Source organism: Corvus cornix, unplaced genomic scaffold (assembly GCF_000738735.6).
Source record: "Corvus cornix cornix isolate S_Up_H32 unplaced genomic scaffold, ASM73873v5 scaffold3, whole genome shotgun sequence".
Lineage (NCBI taxonomy): Eukaryota > Metazoa > Chordata > Aves > Passeriformes > Corvidae > Corvus > Corvus cornix.
Genome location: NW_024108688.1, coordinates 1 through 11,085, shown reverse-complemented (window position 1 = coordinate 11,085; position 11,085 = coordinate 1). Strand labels below are relative to the sequence as shown.

Genomic DNA, 11,085 nt, shown 5'->3' with positions numbered 1-11,085 from the left:
CACAACTGGGGCCACTGGGATCATACTGGGAGCAGCTGGGACCACACTTTGGGACACTGACAGAAACTGGGATTGTCCTGGAGGTAACTGGGAGAAACTGGGAAAGACTGGGATCATTCTGAGGTAACTAGAACCTTTCTGGGGACACTGGGAGTGACTGGGAATGACTAGGAGCATGCTGAGGGCAACTGGGATCTACTGGGAGTGTCTGTATCCATACTGGAGTGACTGGAACCACAATGGAAACAGCTGGGCCCATGCAGTGGATCTACACTGGGGGCAACTGGGTGTGACTGGGACCATCCTGAGCGGACTGGGACTATCCTAGGGGCAAATGGATTCATACGGGGAGGAACAGTGAACAACTGGAACTACTCTGTAGGCAACTGGGTTCATACTGGGAGCACAGTGGGAGCAGCTGGATCCATGGTGGGTGAGACTGGGATCACACTGAGGGTGACTGGAATCATACTGGCACTGACTGGGAGTGGCTGTGAGCAACTGGAATCACACTGAAAGCAACTGGGAGGAGGTGGGAGTGACTGGGATCATACTGGGAGAGACAGGGAGCCCCAGGGATCATCCTGGAGGCTCCTGGGGTCATGCTGGCATTGACACGGAGCAGCTGGGATCACACTGGGAGCCACTGGCATCATACTGGGAGTGAGTGGGAGTGACTGGCATCATACTGGGAGTGGCTACAATCACACTGGGATAATGGTGGGTGTGATTGGACCCTGACTGGGGGTTACTGGGAGCTGCCAGGCCCATGCTGGGAGCCACCTGTGCACACACTGGGAGGAACTGGGAACAAGTGGGAATGACAGGGTGCATGCTGGTGACGACTGGGATGTACTGGGAGTGACTGGGATAATATTGGGGGCAAGTGAACCATGCTGAAGTAACTGGGATTGCCTGGGAATGACTACGAGAATGTTCAGCACTATTGGGATATACTGGGAGTGCCTGGGACCATTTGGGTGGCGACTGGATGCAACTGGGAATGTGCTGGGGGGAGCTGGGACCAAGCTAGGGGCAGCTGGGGCAAGTGGAAGTGACTGGGACCCGCGGCGGCACCAAGGCCTCGGAGCGGCTCCAAAGGGCCCCGCCCGCCGCCGCTCCCCGAGGCCTCGCCGCTGCTGCCGGGGATCGGACACCGCAGGCGGCCCCGGCCCCTTCCTCTTCTTCCTCCTCCTCCTGCCGGGATTCAGCCCCCGCCGCCGCCCGGCTCCTTCTGCCGCTCCTGCCCGGCACGAAGCGGCGGTGCCGCTGACGGGGCCGGAGCGCGGCTGCCCCGCGACTGCCCCGCGCCTGCCCCGCGCCTCAGGGCCGAGCCGGGGAGTGACCGCACGGCTGGGGAGGGACCCCCGCTGGCCAGGGCAGGGACTGAGCCCATGGGAGGGACCCCCGCTGGCCAGGGCAGGGACTGACCCCATGGGAGGGATCCCGCTCCGGAGCAGGGAAGGATTCCTGTCCCCGAGGGCGAAGCAGCGGCACGAACTGACCGCGACTCCCATCCCTTCTCCCTGCCCCGCTGGGCACAGCAGGGAGGAGCCGCGGATAAAGGGAAGTCCGGCAAGGAGAAGGAGGTCGGGGGAAGGTTCTGTACCGGGGTATATTTTACTCCTCACTCTCCTGTTCTGATCCGCTCCGTCCCAAATCCAGTTCATCTCCCCACGGCGGGGCTCTTGTGGCCGCCATGGCGATCCCTGAGTGAGCTCTCCCTGCCCTTAGCCCGAGCCACGAGGACTCGGATCTCTTCCAGTTCCGTGCAATTCACGGGCATTTGGGGCAGCTGGAGCGCAGCAGCTGGAAACCACAGCGGGCTCGAGAGGGACTCAAGCAGGGCAGGAGCCGGGGCTGCCCCGAGGGAGCTCTCCCAGCACGAACCTTCCCGGGCTCTTTCTAGGGGAATTTCCTTGAATGTTTCCATTCATCGCTACAAAGCAGAGTCACAAGTGGAGCTGAGCTTTCACCTTGAAATGAGCGAATCGAACGCGTGCGCTGGGAGTGCTGCAAACTCAAGGTGTTCCTTGATCCTTTAATCTTGGAAATATTCAGCCCCTCAGCAGCGATGTCTCTGTCAGCCCACCGGTTTCTGGCTCAGACCTGGCTCGGAGCTTGGAGGAGAAATCCAAAGTCCCAACACAACAATCCCTTCCGTTATTTTATTTTTTTCATAGGTACGTTATGCTATCTTGTTTTATATTCTATTTTACTTTATTTTTGCTCTTATTCTTATTTTCGTTTTTTTTTCTTCCTATTTTATTGTGGTGTTTTCTCCAATTCCCTTCCCATCCCCCCCCCCCCCCCGCTCTCCCCCCTCCGTTGTTCTCTTCTTGGAGGTTTGTGGTGAGGTTCTGTCCCACCGATTCTCTCCCGGAAACCAACGAAATCAATCGAAATAATGATGACTTCTTGAATTCTTTCCGCTGCTCTTTCCAGAAGGTCCCGGCCACGTCCTGCCAGGAGGAGCCGGGGGCACGGAGGAGCCTGAGGGCTTAACTGGGGAGAAGAGTTTAATTGGAGTGAGAAAACTTTAATTCTGGGGAGAAAATGTGAATGGAGGGGATTGGAGTGGGAGGGAACGATTTTAGGTGGGGAGAGAAAAGGAACTGTGGGGAGGAGCCCCCCAGCCCTCGGCTGTGCCCCGAAGGTGCTGCCAACGGCTCCCCTGCCCCAACCCCCGCGCCGGGGGCGCGGAGCTGCCGCTGCTCGCCGGGAACGTCACGGGATAAAAACTCCATTCAAGCTTTTCCAGCCGCGGCAGCGACGCTCAGCGTTCCTTGGACCTTCCACGGTCCTTGGACATCCCGTGTCCCTTGGCTGTTCCGTGTCCCCTGTCTGTTCCATGTTCACCCGGTTTGTCCCGGCTGCTCCCAGCCACTCCTAGCTGCTCCCGCTAGCCCTCAGTGTGGTCCCAGTTGCTCCCAGTGTAACCCCTGTTACCCCAATTCTGGTGCCAGTGGGTTCCAATCCTGGTCCTGGTGTATCCCGCTGGGTCCCAATGTGTCCCAGTCCATCCCAGCCTGTCCCACTCCGTCCCGGTCCCTTGCCGCCGCTGTTTCCTGGATCCTGCCCCTCCCGCCCCCGGAGCTGCCGCCGGACGCCCCCCAAGATGCTGACGGGGGTCGGGGGCTTCGTGCTGGGCTTCGTCCTCCTGGGCTGGGGCTCGGCCTCCACCTGCGGGAGAAGGTGAGGGGCGTCCCCGGGGGTCGTGTCGCCCCCCTCGGAGCGCGTGGGACTCCCCCATGTCCCCCCCATGCCAGGGTCACCCCTTTTTCTCTCCCACAGCGCTCCTGACCCAGCTCCTGCTCCTCCCTGCGAGGGGCTTTGGGGAGCCTTCCTGGGACCCCCTTGAATCCCCATTCCTGGGCACTGGGACCCCCCTGCACCCCTCATCCTGCACCAACACCACCCTGCACCCCCTTTCCCGGGTATCCTCCTCTCCCAGCCCCTGGATCCCCTGTGTCCTTGACCCCGGGGACCCCCGGACCCCCATTCCCGGCCATTCCGGGGAACCTCAGCCCCAGGCCTCCCTTTCCTGGGAAACCCGAACTGGGCACTGGGCTCTGCAGCCGCTCCAGGATTTACGATCACGCAAAGGAAAGGGACAGGAGAGGCGAGAGAGAAGCAGATTGGGAATCAGGGATCGGGGTCCCAGCGCCCAGTCCTGCTCCGCCGGGGCTGGGGCCCCGCAGCCGCAGGACAAAATGGATCCGCGGGTCCCGGTGCTTGCCCCGCTTCGGGCCGAACCCAGCGGGTTCCCGGCAGAGTTTGGCCGCAGGGCCCGGGAGTTCAGCCCAGCCCGGCCCGGGGGTCCCGCAGGGCGCGGCCGAGGAGGGTCCCGGGGGATGCCAGGAGGGGATCCAGGGGAATTCCCTGGAATTGCCCCGTCCCCTCCCCCCGCGCTCCCTTGGACAATTTGGCTTCTCCGCCTCCGGACCTTCGCCGCCGGGATCTGCCCGGCGACCGCTGACTGCCCCCGGCACCGGCAACCCCCTCCCCGCCCACGGCTCCTCCCGGGACCTTCTGGAAACAGCAGCGGAAAGAGTTCAAAAATTCATCATTATTTCGATTGATTTCGTTGGTTTCCGGGGAAGAACCGGTGGGAAACCCCCTCACCACAAACCTCCGGGGGGAGAACAACGGCGGGGGTAGGGGGGAAGGGAATAGAGAAAAACCACAATAAAATAGAAGAAAAAAAAGAATAAGAGAAAAAAATCAAAGTAAAATAGTATATACAATAACATAACACATCGTACCTATGAAAAAAATAAAATGACGGCAGAGGTGATTCTGTTGGGACTTCGGATTTCTCCTCCAAGCTCTGAGCCGGGTCTGACACAGAAACCGGTGGGCTGGCAGAGACATCGCTGCTGAGGGGCTGAATATTTCCAAGATTAAAGTATCAAGGAACACTTTGAGTTTGCAGCACTCCCAGCGCACGCGTTCGATTCGCTCATTTCAAGGTGAAAGCTCAGCTCCACTTGTGACTCTGCTTTGTAGCGATGAATGGAAACATTCAAGGAAATTCCCCTAGAAAGAGCCCGGGAAGTTTTGTGCTGGGAGAGCTCCCTCGGGGCAGCCCCGGCTCCTGCCCTGCTTGAGTCCCTCTCGAGCCCGCTGTGCTTTCCAGCTGCTGCGCTCCAGCTGCCCCAAATGCCCGTGAATTGCACGGAATTGGAACAGATCCGAGTCCTCGTGGCTCGGGCTAAGGGCAGGGAGAGCTCACTCAGGGATCGCCATGGCGGCCACAAGAGCCCCGCCGTGGGGAGATGAACTGGATTTGGGACGGAGCGGATCAGAACAGGAGAGTGAGGAGTAAAATAAACCCTGGTACAGAACCTTCCCGCGACCTCTTTCTCCTTGCCGGACTTCCCTTTATCCGCGGCTCCTCCCTGCTGTGCCCAGCGGGGCAGGGAGAAGGGATGGGAGTCGCGGTCAGTTCGTGCCGCTGCTTCGCCCTCGGGGACAGGAATCCTTCCCTGCTCCGGAGCGGGGTCCCTCCCATGGGCTCAGTCCCTGCCCTGGCCAGCGGGGGGTCCCTCCCCAGCCGTGCGGTCACTCCCCGGCCCGGCCCTGAGGCGCGGGGCAGTGGCGGGGCAGTCGCGCTCCGGCCCCGTCAGTGGCACCGCCGCTTCGTGCCGGGCAGGAGCGGCAGAAGGAGCCGGGCGGCGGCGGGGGCTGAATCCCGGCAGGAGGAGGAGGAAGAAGAGGAAGGGGCCGGGGCCGCCTGCGGTGTCCGATCCCCGGCAGCAGCGGCGAGGCCTCGGGGAGCGGCGGCGGGCGGGGCCCTTTGGAGCCGCCCCGAGGCTTTGGTGCCGCCGCGGGTCCCTGAAGGAGCCGCTCGGCGGGACGGGCGAGCTGGGAACGGAAGAAAACACAGAGAAAAGAATAAAATCCAATCAAAGAGCCGCACCGAGGGGAGTCTCCGCCGGCCCGTGTCCCTGAAGGAGCTGCACCGAGACACCGGCGAGGAGCCCGGCGGTGAAAGAGCCGCACCGGAGGGAGCGGGATGAGAGGTGTGAATGGAATAAAATCTAGAGATTCGAATAAAAAATTATGAAAGAACCGCCCCGGGAGTGGCCGCTGCGCAGCGACTAAAAAGCGGCACCGGGGGGTTCCGGGGGTTGTTCCCGAGCAGCTCCGCTCAGCCCTCGGGCACCGCGCTCGGGCCCCGCGCACTTTTCCAGCCCGGCCGCTCCCACGGGCCGGGCCCCGCGGCTCCCGCAGCCGCCGCCCGCGGAGCCCAACAACCCCGGAAAATCGCTGCCATGCACTAAAGAACCTTTTCGTGCTCAGCGAGGGGCGCAGAGGGGGGGTCCTTATGAAGTCCCCTCAGTCCCTGCTGGGCACGGCCGGGCATTAGCGCAGCTGCCGGGGCTGTGTCCCGGCACCGGCTGCTGCCACAGGGCACGGGGCTGCCGCGCTTGGGCATCAAAGCCGACAGATTTGGGGAGGAGGGACAGCCACAGAAACCCTCGGGGAGCCCTCGGGAGCCTGGAGCTGCACGAGGGACACAAAGGATGCCCCGGACACAGCGATGGCCCCAGCAGCGGCTCTGCCCCCCAGCACGGGGCTGTGTCCCAGACCCCACGGTCCAGCCCGAGGTTCGGGGGCGGCAGCGGAGCTGCTGGACGGAGCTTCCAGCCCCGCCAGCCGCAGCTCCGATCCCTTGGGCCGTGGCGCCGGTGACGGGTGTCCCTCGGCGCTCGGCGTCTGTCAGCTTTTGCAATGCAGAGGGAGAAACTGAGTCCCAAGTGGAGTCGGTTTCCACCAATCGCTATTTCTCCTTTCTTTTCTATGACGGATTTCACAGCGCTTCCTTTCCGCCCGGAGATTTGGAGAACAAAATTCCCGGCTGCCCCTGCATCCCTGCAGCTTTCCACAGCCCCAGCCTCGTCCCTCCTCTCCCGGTTCCGTCTCTCCAGTCTCTCCCTCGTGTCGCTGCCGGCTCGGAGGAAGGACATTCCCCCCGGCACCCCCTGCCTCCTCCTCCTGTCCCGTGGGGCGCAGTTGGTGCTTCTGGAGCCGCCTGCCCGCGCAGCTGGACCCGTCCTGCGGCCGCTCAGCGCTGGAGCCGAGGGAATGAACTGCGGGCATCGCTGGGCTGCGCTGGCCCCGGCCGGGTGCCCGGTGCCACCAAAGCCGCTCTGGCACTCTGCTCACAGCTGCAGCACACAGAGCACAGAAGGAAAGGCTCGAGGGCTGGGATCGGGGCAGGGAGAGCTCACTCACTGCTCACTGTCAGGGCCACGACAGACCCGAGCTGGGGAAATTAATGGAATTTATTTCCAAACCAATCACACCAGGAGAAGGAGAACTAAAAGAAATCCTACAAAACACCTTCCCCACCCCTCCCTCCTTCCCGGGCTCCCAGCCTCCACCCGCAGTCCCTCCTCTGCTCTCCCTGCACGGCAATCTTGTCACCAGCCATGAACTTGGCTTTTGCCTCATCCCGGGATCTCTTCCCGGACAGGAAGAACTTTCCCCAGCAGAGATGCAGGCCCTGACGGCCTTTGAGGCTCAGGGTGTTTCTCCTGCAGCTCCTTGCAGGTCCCCTCTTCCCCTTCAGGAAAATGAATTCAGGAGTTAAAATTTTTAGCAATATATTATTGAACATTTATAAGTAGAAGAACAAAGGCGTGTCAGAGCGCTGGGGCGCTTGGCAATACTGCCAGAGGCGCACTCCATTCATTTTACTGTGCACTTAAGTACTCTCCTAAACTGTTACATATTCATTAAGCCCAGAAAGTAATTTACACTTCACTCACCTTTCCCCCCTCTCCGGTCGCTGCCCCCTTCCCCCAGCACGACGCCGCTTCTGTCCTCGGCATCGCTTCAGAATTGAAGACGGGCCCCCTCTCTCCGGTGCCGCCCCAGCCTCCAGCCTAATTTGTAGCTGACACTTTCCTTGGGAGGTGTGAGCTTTGAGGAGATAACAATCTTCCTGGGATGTGCGGTTTATCTTCTCTGTTTCTTTAAGGTGTCCTGGTTCCTGCCTCTGTAGTTTCTCAACTCAAAAGACCACGTCATTATTAATACATTTCGTAACATATTACAACTATTTCGAAGTTACAATTTACCTTCATCTCGTTTCTACTGAAAGGGATGAGGGACTTGTCCTTACAAACAAGCTGTGGGCCCGCTGGAAGATAAAACGAGTACTGAGAGATAAAAGAAACAAAGGGAAGGATTCCACTGATTGATGACTGGAAGGAAAGAGATTTGTCCTTACAAATAAACTGTAGGTCTGCTAATAAATGAAATTGGATATTGAGAAATGAAAGAAACAATGGGAAGAACCATTAAATTCCATAAGAATTAAAATACAGGGGGGTGGGGTTATACATTAGAAGGGAGTCTTGGGTATCAGGCATTTTTGGAAGTCTGCACCTCTCAAGTACCTCAGCCAATGGGGGAACAGAGAGGGAAATGTGGCCGGGAAATTAGGATAAAAAGGAGGCTGTGCCCTCCAAAAATCTGAGAGACCCCAGGGGAAATGCCCCATGGCCTCTCCCTTTGTTCGAATAAAGTAACAGGACTCCTCTGTCTCCTTTTTGGACATAAACCTCTGGTGTTTGTGGATTAATTTTTCTGACAGAACTCAGGTATTTACTTTGTGAATGTGCTGATGGTGTGGATCCACCTAACTGACCCCTTCAGCCTTTCTTAAAGATTTTGGGGTTTGTTTCCAATACTGCTAATTTAAAGTGTGGCTGAAGCAATAGGAAATTGAAATATGGATTGGGCATGACTTGTGTCTTGAGTGTAAAACTATTGCAGTTTGAAACACGGGCCTAAAGCACTGCAAATAGAGATTATCAATCCCAGTGCATTGTGTGACAGCAGCTTTTCGTGGAGGATGTGCAGCATCCCAGAGACTGCAGCAGTGTGGCTGTGGGTGCTTGGAGCTCTGTCCTGTGCCACTGCAGGATGTCCTGAAACAGGACCTCAGCAGCCACCAGCCCAGGTCCCCCTCTGCCACTGCAGCTCCTTGGACCTTGTGTCCCCAAAAGCAGACACAAAGTGTTTCTGCTGCTCCCCCCTTTGCACAAATCCACACAAAACAGGGATTTTTCCCAACTCTTGTGTTCCCATTGTTCCATATTCCCAAAGAACCAGCATCCCCTCCTGATGAACATGGCGAGCTCCAAGGATGGCCACCAGCTCCCCTTCCTGCCTAGAAATCTTGGAACTGCTTCTAAACACTGCTCCCTTCAGCTCTTGGACAGCTGCTCTGTACACAGAGCTGGGAAAAAATTCACAGAGCCCATCGTGGTGGAGGGCCGAGGAAAAGGCAGTGGGAACATGGCAGTGAGGACAGCTGAGGGCTGCAGAGCAGCTCTGAATGACACTGTAACCTGGCACAGCAGCCCTGAGACACTGCTGTGGGGCACGGCTGGGCTTGAGGACGGCTCTGTGCCCTGCCAGCTCCGAGCAGGACTGGCAACCTAAACTCTGTCCCACCCCAACTCTCTGAGAAGATGCCCTTCCTTCCTTCTCACCCTGCCAATGAGCTGCACATTCCCTCGGAAATTGTCAGGGCTTTCTTCAAGACGCAAAGTCCCACTTTGGGCTTTTTGCTGTGGTTTGGCAGTGGAGAAGGGCAATTCTTCATCCATCAGCTCCAGGCTGCACTGCCTCAGGAACACGGCCCACTCGCCAGCTTTGGCCCACTCGTGGCACTTCTAGAGGAGGAAGAAAGTGCAGTGGCACAATTCCAGCCCAAAAGGAAGGAAGAGTGGGACAGAGAGAACATCCTGTGCAGATCCAGGCGTTCTGCTGGCACTGTGGAGAGTTGGGTTCTTGCCAGTGGCATGTGTGTCCCTGAGTGCAATCTCTTGGCCTGCACCAGAGTCTCACTCACCTGCAAAAGCAGAAAGCTCCGTCGCTGTGCTCGCAAGGGGCTGGTCTGATGCAAAGCTGTCAGAGCCCTGTGAGGGGAGAGCGGGCCCAGCCGTGCCCGGGGCTGAGCCCCAGCAGAGCCCTGGCAGAGCCCGGAGCAGCCTCAGCATCGGCAGAGCCCGGCTGCAAGGAGAGAAACCAGAAGCCACCTGTCAGCTGAAGCCTCCTGTCCCCTTGTCCCAGCCGCCCGCAGTGCCCAGGCCGTGCTGGCCGCGCTCAGAGCTGGGCCCAAAGCTGCCCAGCATTGCTGCCTTTGGGAGCAGAGCAGCAGGGCAGGACATGTGCCCAGCCTGCAGCCAGCCATGGCACATCCACCTCCTCAGCAGCTGCCCAGAGCCCAAAAGCAGCTTGGCAGCCACTGAAGAATTGGCTGCAGCCGCCCCAGCAAAGGGGGAACCTTTGGTGCCCGGCCAGGCCGTGCCATGCCCAGCTCTGGGAGCATCCCCCTGGCTGTGCACTCACCTGCACATGGGGTGTGGAGCGTGTCTTTGAAGAAGGTGCCCAGGCTGAGGAGGAGCTTGTCATCCTTGAGGTCACCCTCCCGCCCTCTTTTCTCTTTTTGCTTTGCTTTGCTTTCCTTCCTTCTCCCTCTCTTGCTCTGGCTTTCTCTCTCTCTTTCTTTCTGTTTCTTTTTTTCTTTCTTTCTTTCTTTCTGTCTGTCTGTCTTTCTTTTCTCTATTCTACTTTTCTCTTTAATTCTTTGGTTTTTTCATTTCCTTATGTTTTCTGTCTTCTTTATTTCATTTTTTTCCCTCTTATTTCCTTCTTTTGCTTTTCCTTTACTTTCTATTTTCTTGTTGGTTTCACATTACTTTTAAGGATTCCTTCTGAATTCCTTCCTTCCTTCCTTCCTTCCTTCCTTCCTTCCTTCCTTCCTTCCTTCCTTCCTTCCTTCTTCCTTCCTTCCTTCCTTTCCTTCCTTCCTTCCTTCCTTCCTTCCTTCCTTCCTTCCTTCCTTCCTTCCTTCCTTCCTTCCTTCCTTCCAAATTCCTTCCAAATTCCTTCCTTCCTTCCTTCCCTCACAAGCCACTTCTCACCCCATTGAAGGGGTGCAAAGCAGCAGGATCCCCTCCCAATTGGGGCCCTCTCACCCTCCCAAAATGTGGGGAACTTCACCTCAGCCCCCCAAATTGCGGGGGCTTTACATCACCTTCCCCAAATTCCCTGAAACCTCCCAGAAGCCACTTAGAGGCCCCAAAACTGCCAAAAAGAAGCAGGAGCCTCCCCAAAAGCGGCTCCTGCTTTCCCTCCCTGGAGTGACACACGCCAAGTGCCCAAACCACCCCATCACTCCCAAACTTCATCCCACCCCCAAAATGCCATCCCCATCCCATCCCATCCCATCCCACCCCTCCTGGACACCAATTCCCCTTCTGTGGTTCCTGACTCCCCACACACGGGCTTGGGGCTGACGGATCGAGCCATTTGGGGCTGTCATCCAGATATTGGGGCTGGGATTGAGTTTATTGGAGGCACCCGCTCAACCCCTCCATCCAAATGGGAGCTTGGGAACCTCTCTTCAGGCCTTGCTGTGCCCATGGGCTCACCTCAAGTCCCAAAATGAGAGCCAGGGCCCCTCAGGACATTCAGAACCTCTCAACATTGCCAGACACAGCAGCATCCTTCCCAAAATGGGCTCCCGCATCCCTGACAATAGGTCCCCTTCCAAGTACC

The 11,085-nt window shown here is 58.2% G+C and overlaps 1 long non-coding RNA gene across 2 annotated transcripts; it reads right to left on the bottom strand.

Moving 5' to 3' along the window:
- Positions 1-7,095: 7,095 nt before the first annotated feature.
- On the bottom strand, positions 7,096-10,030 carry LOC120412217. Of its 2 annotated transcripts, XR_005604785.1 has the most exons (3): positions 9,874-10,030; positions 9,374-9,534; positions 7,096-9,194 (listed from the first exon to the last, which is right to left on the bottom strand). It is a non-coding gene; the product is annotated as an uncharacterized LOC120412217 (long non-coding RNA). The 2 variants fall into 2 exon arrangements; XR_005604784.1 differs by having other exon boundaries at positions 7,096-9,534.
- Positions 10,031-11,085: the final 1,055 nt, after the last annotated feature.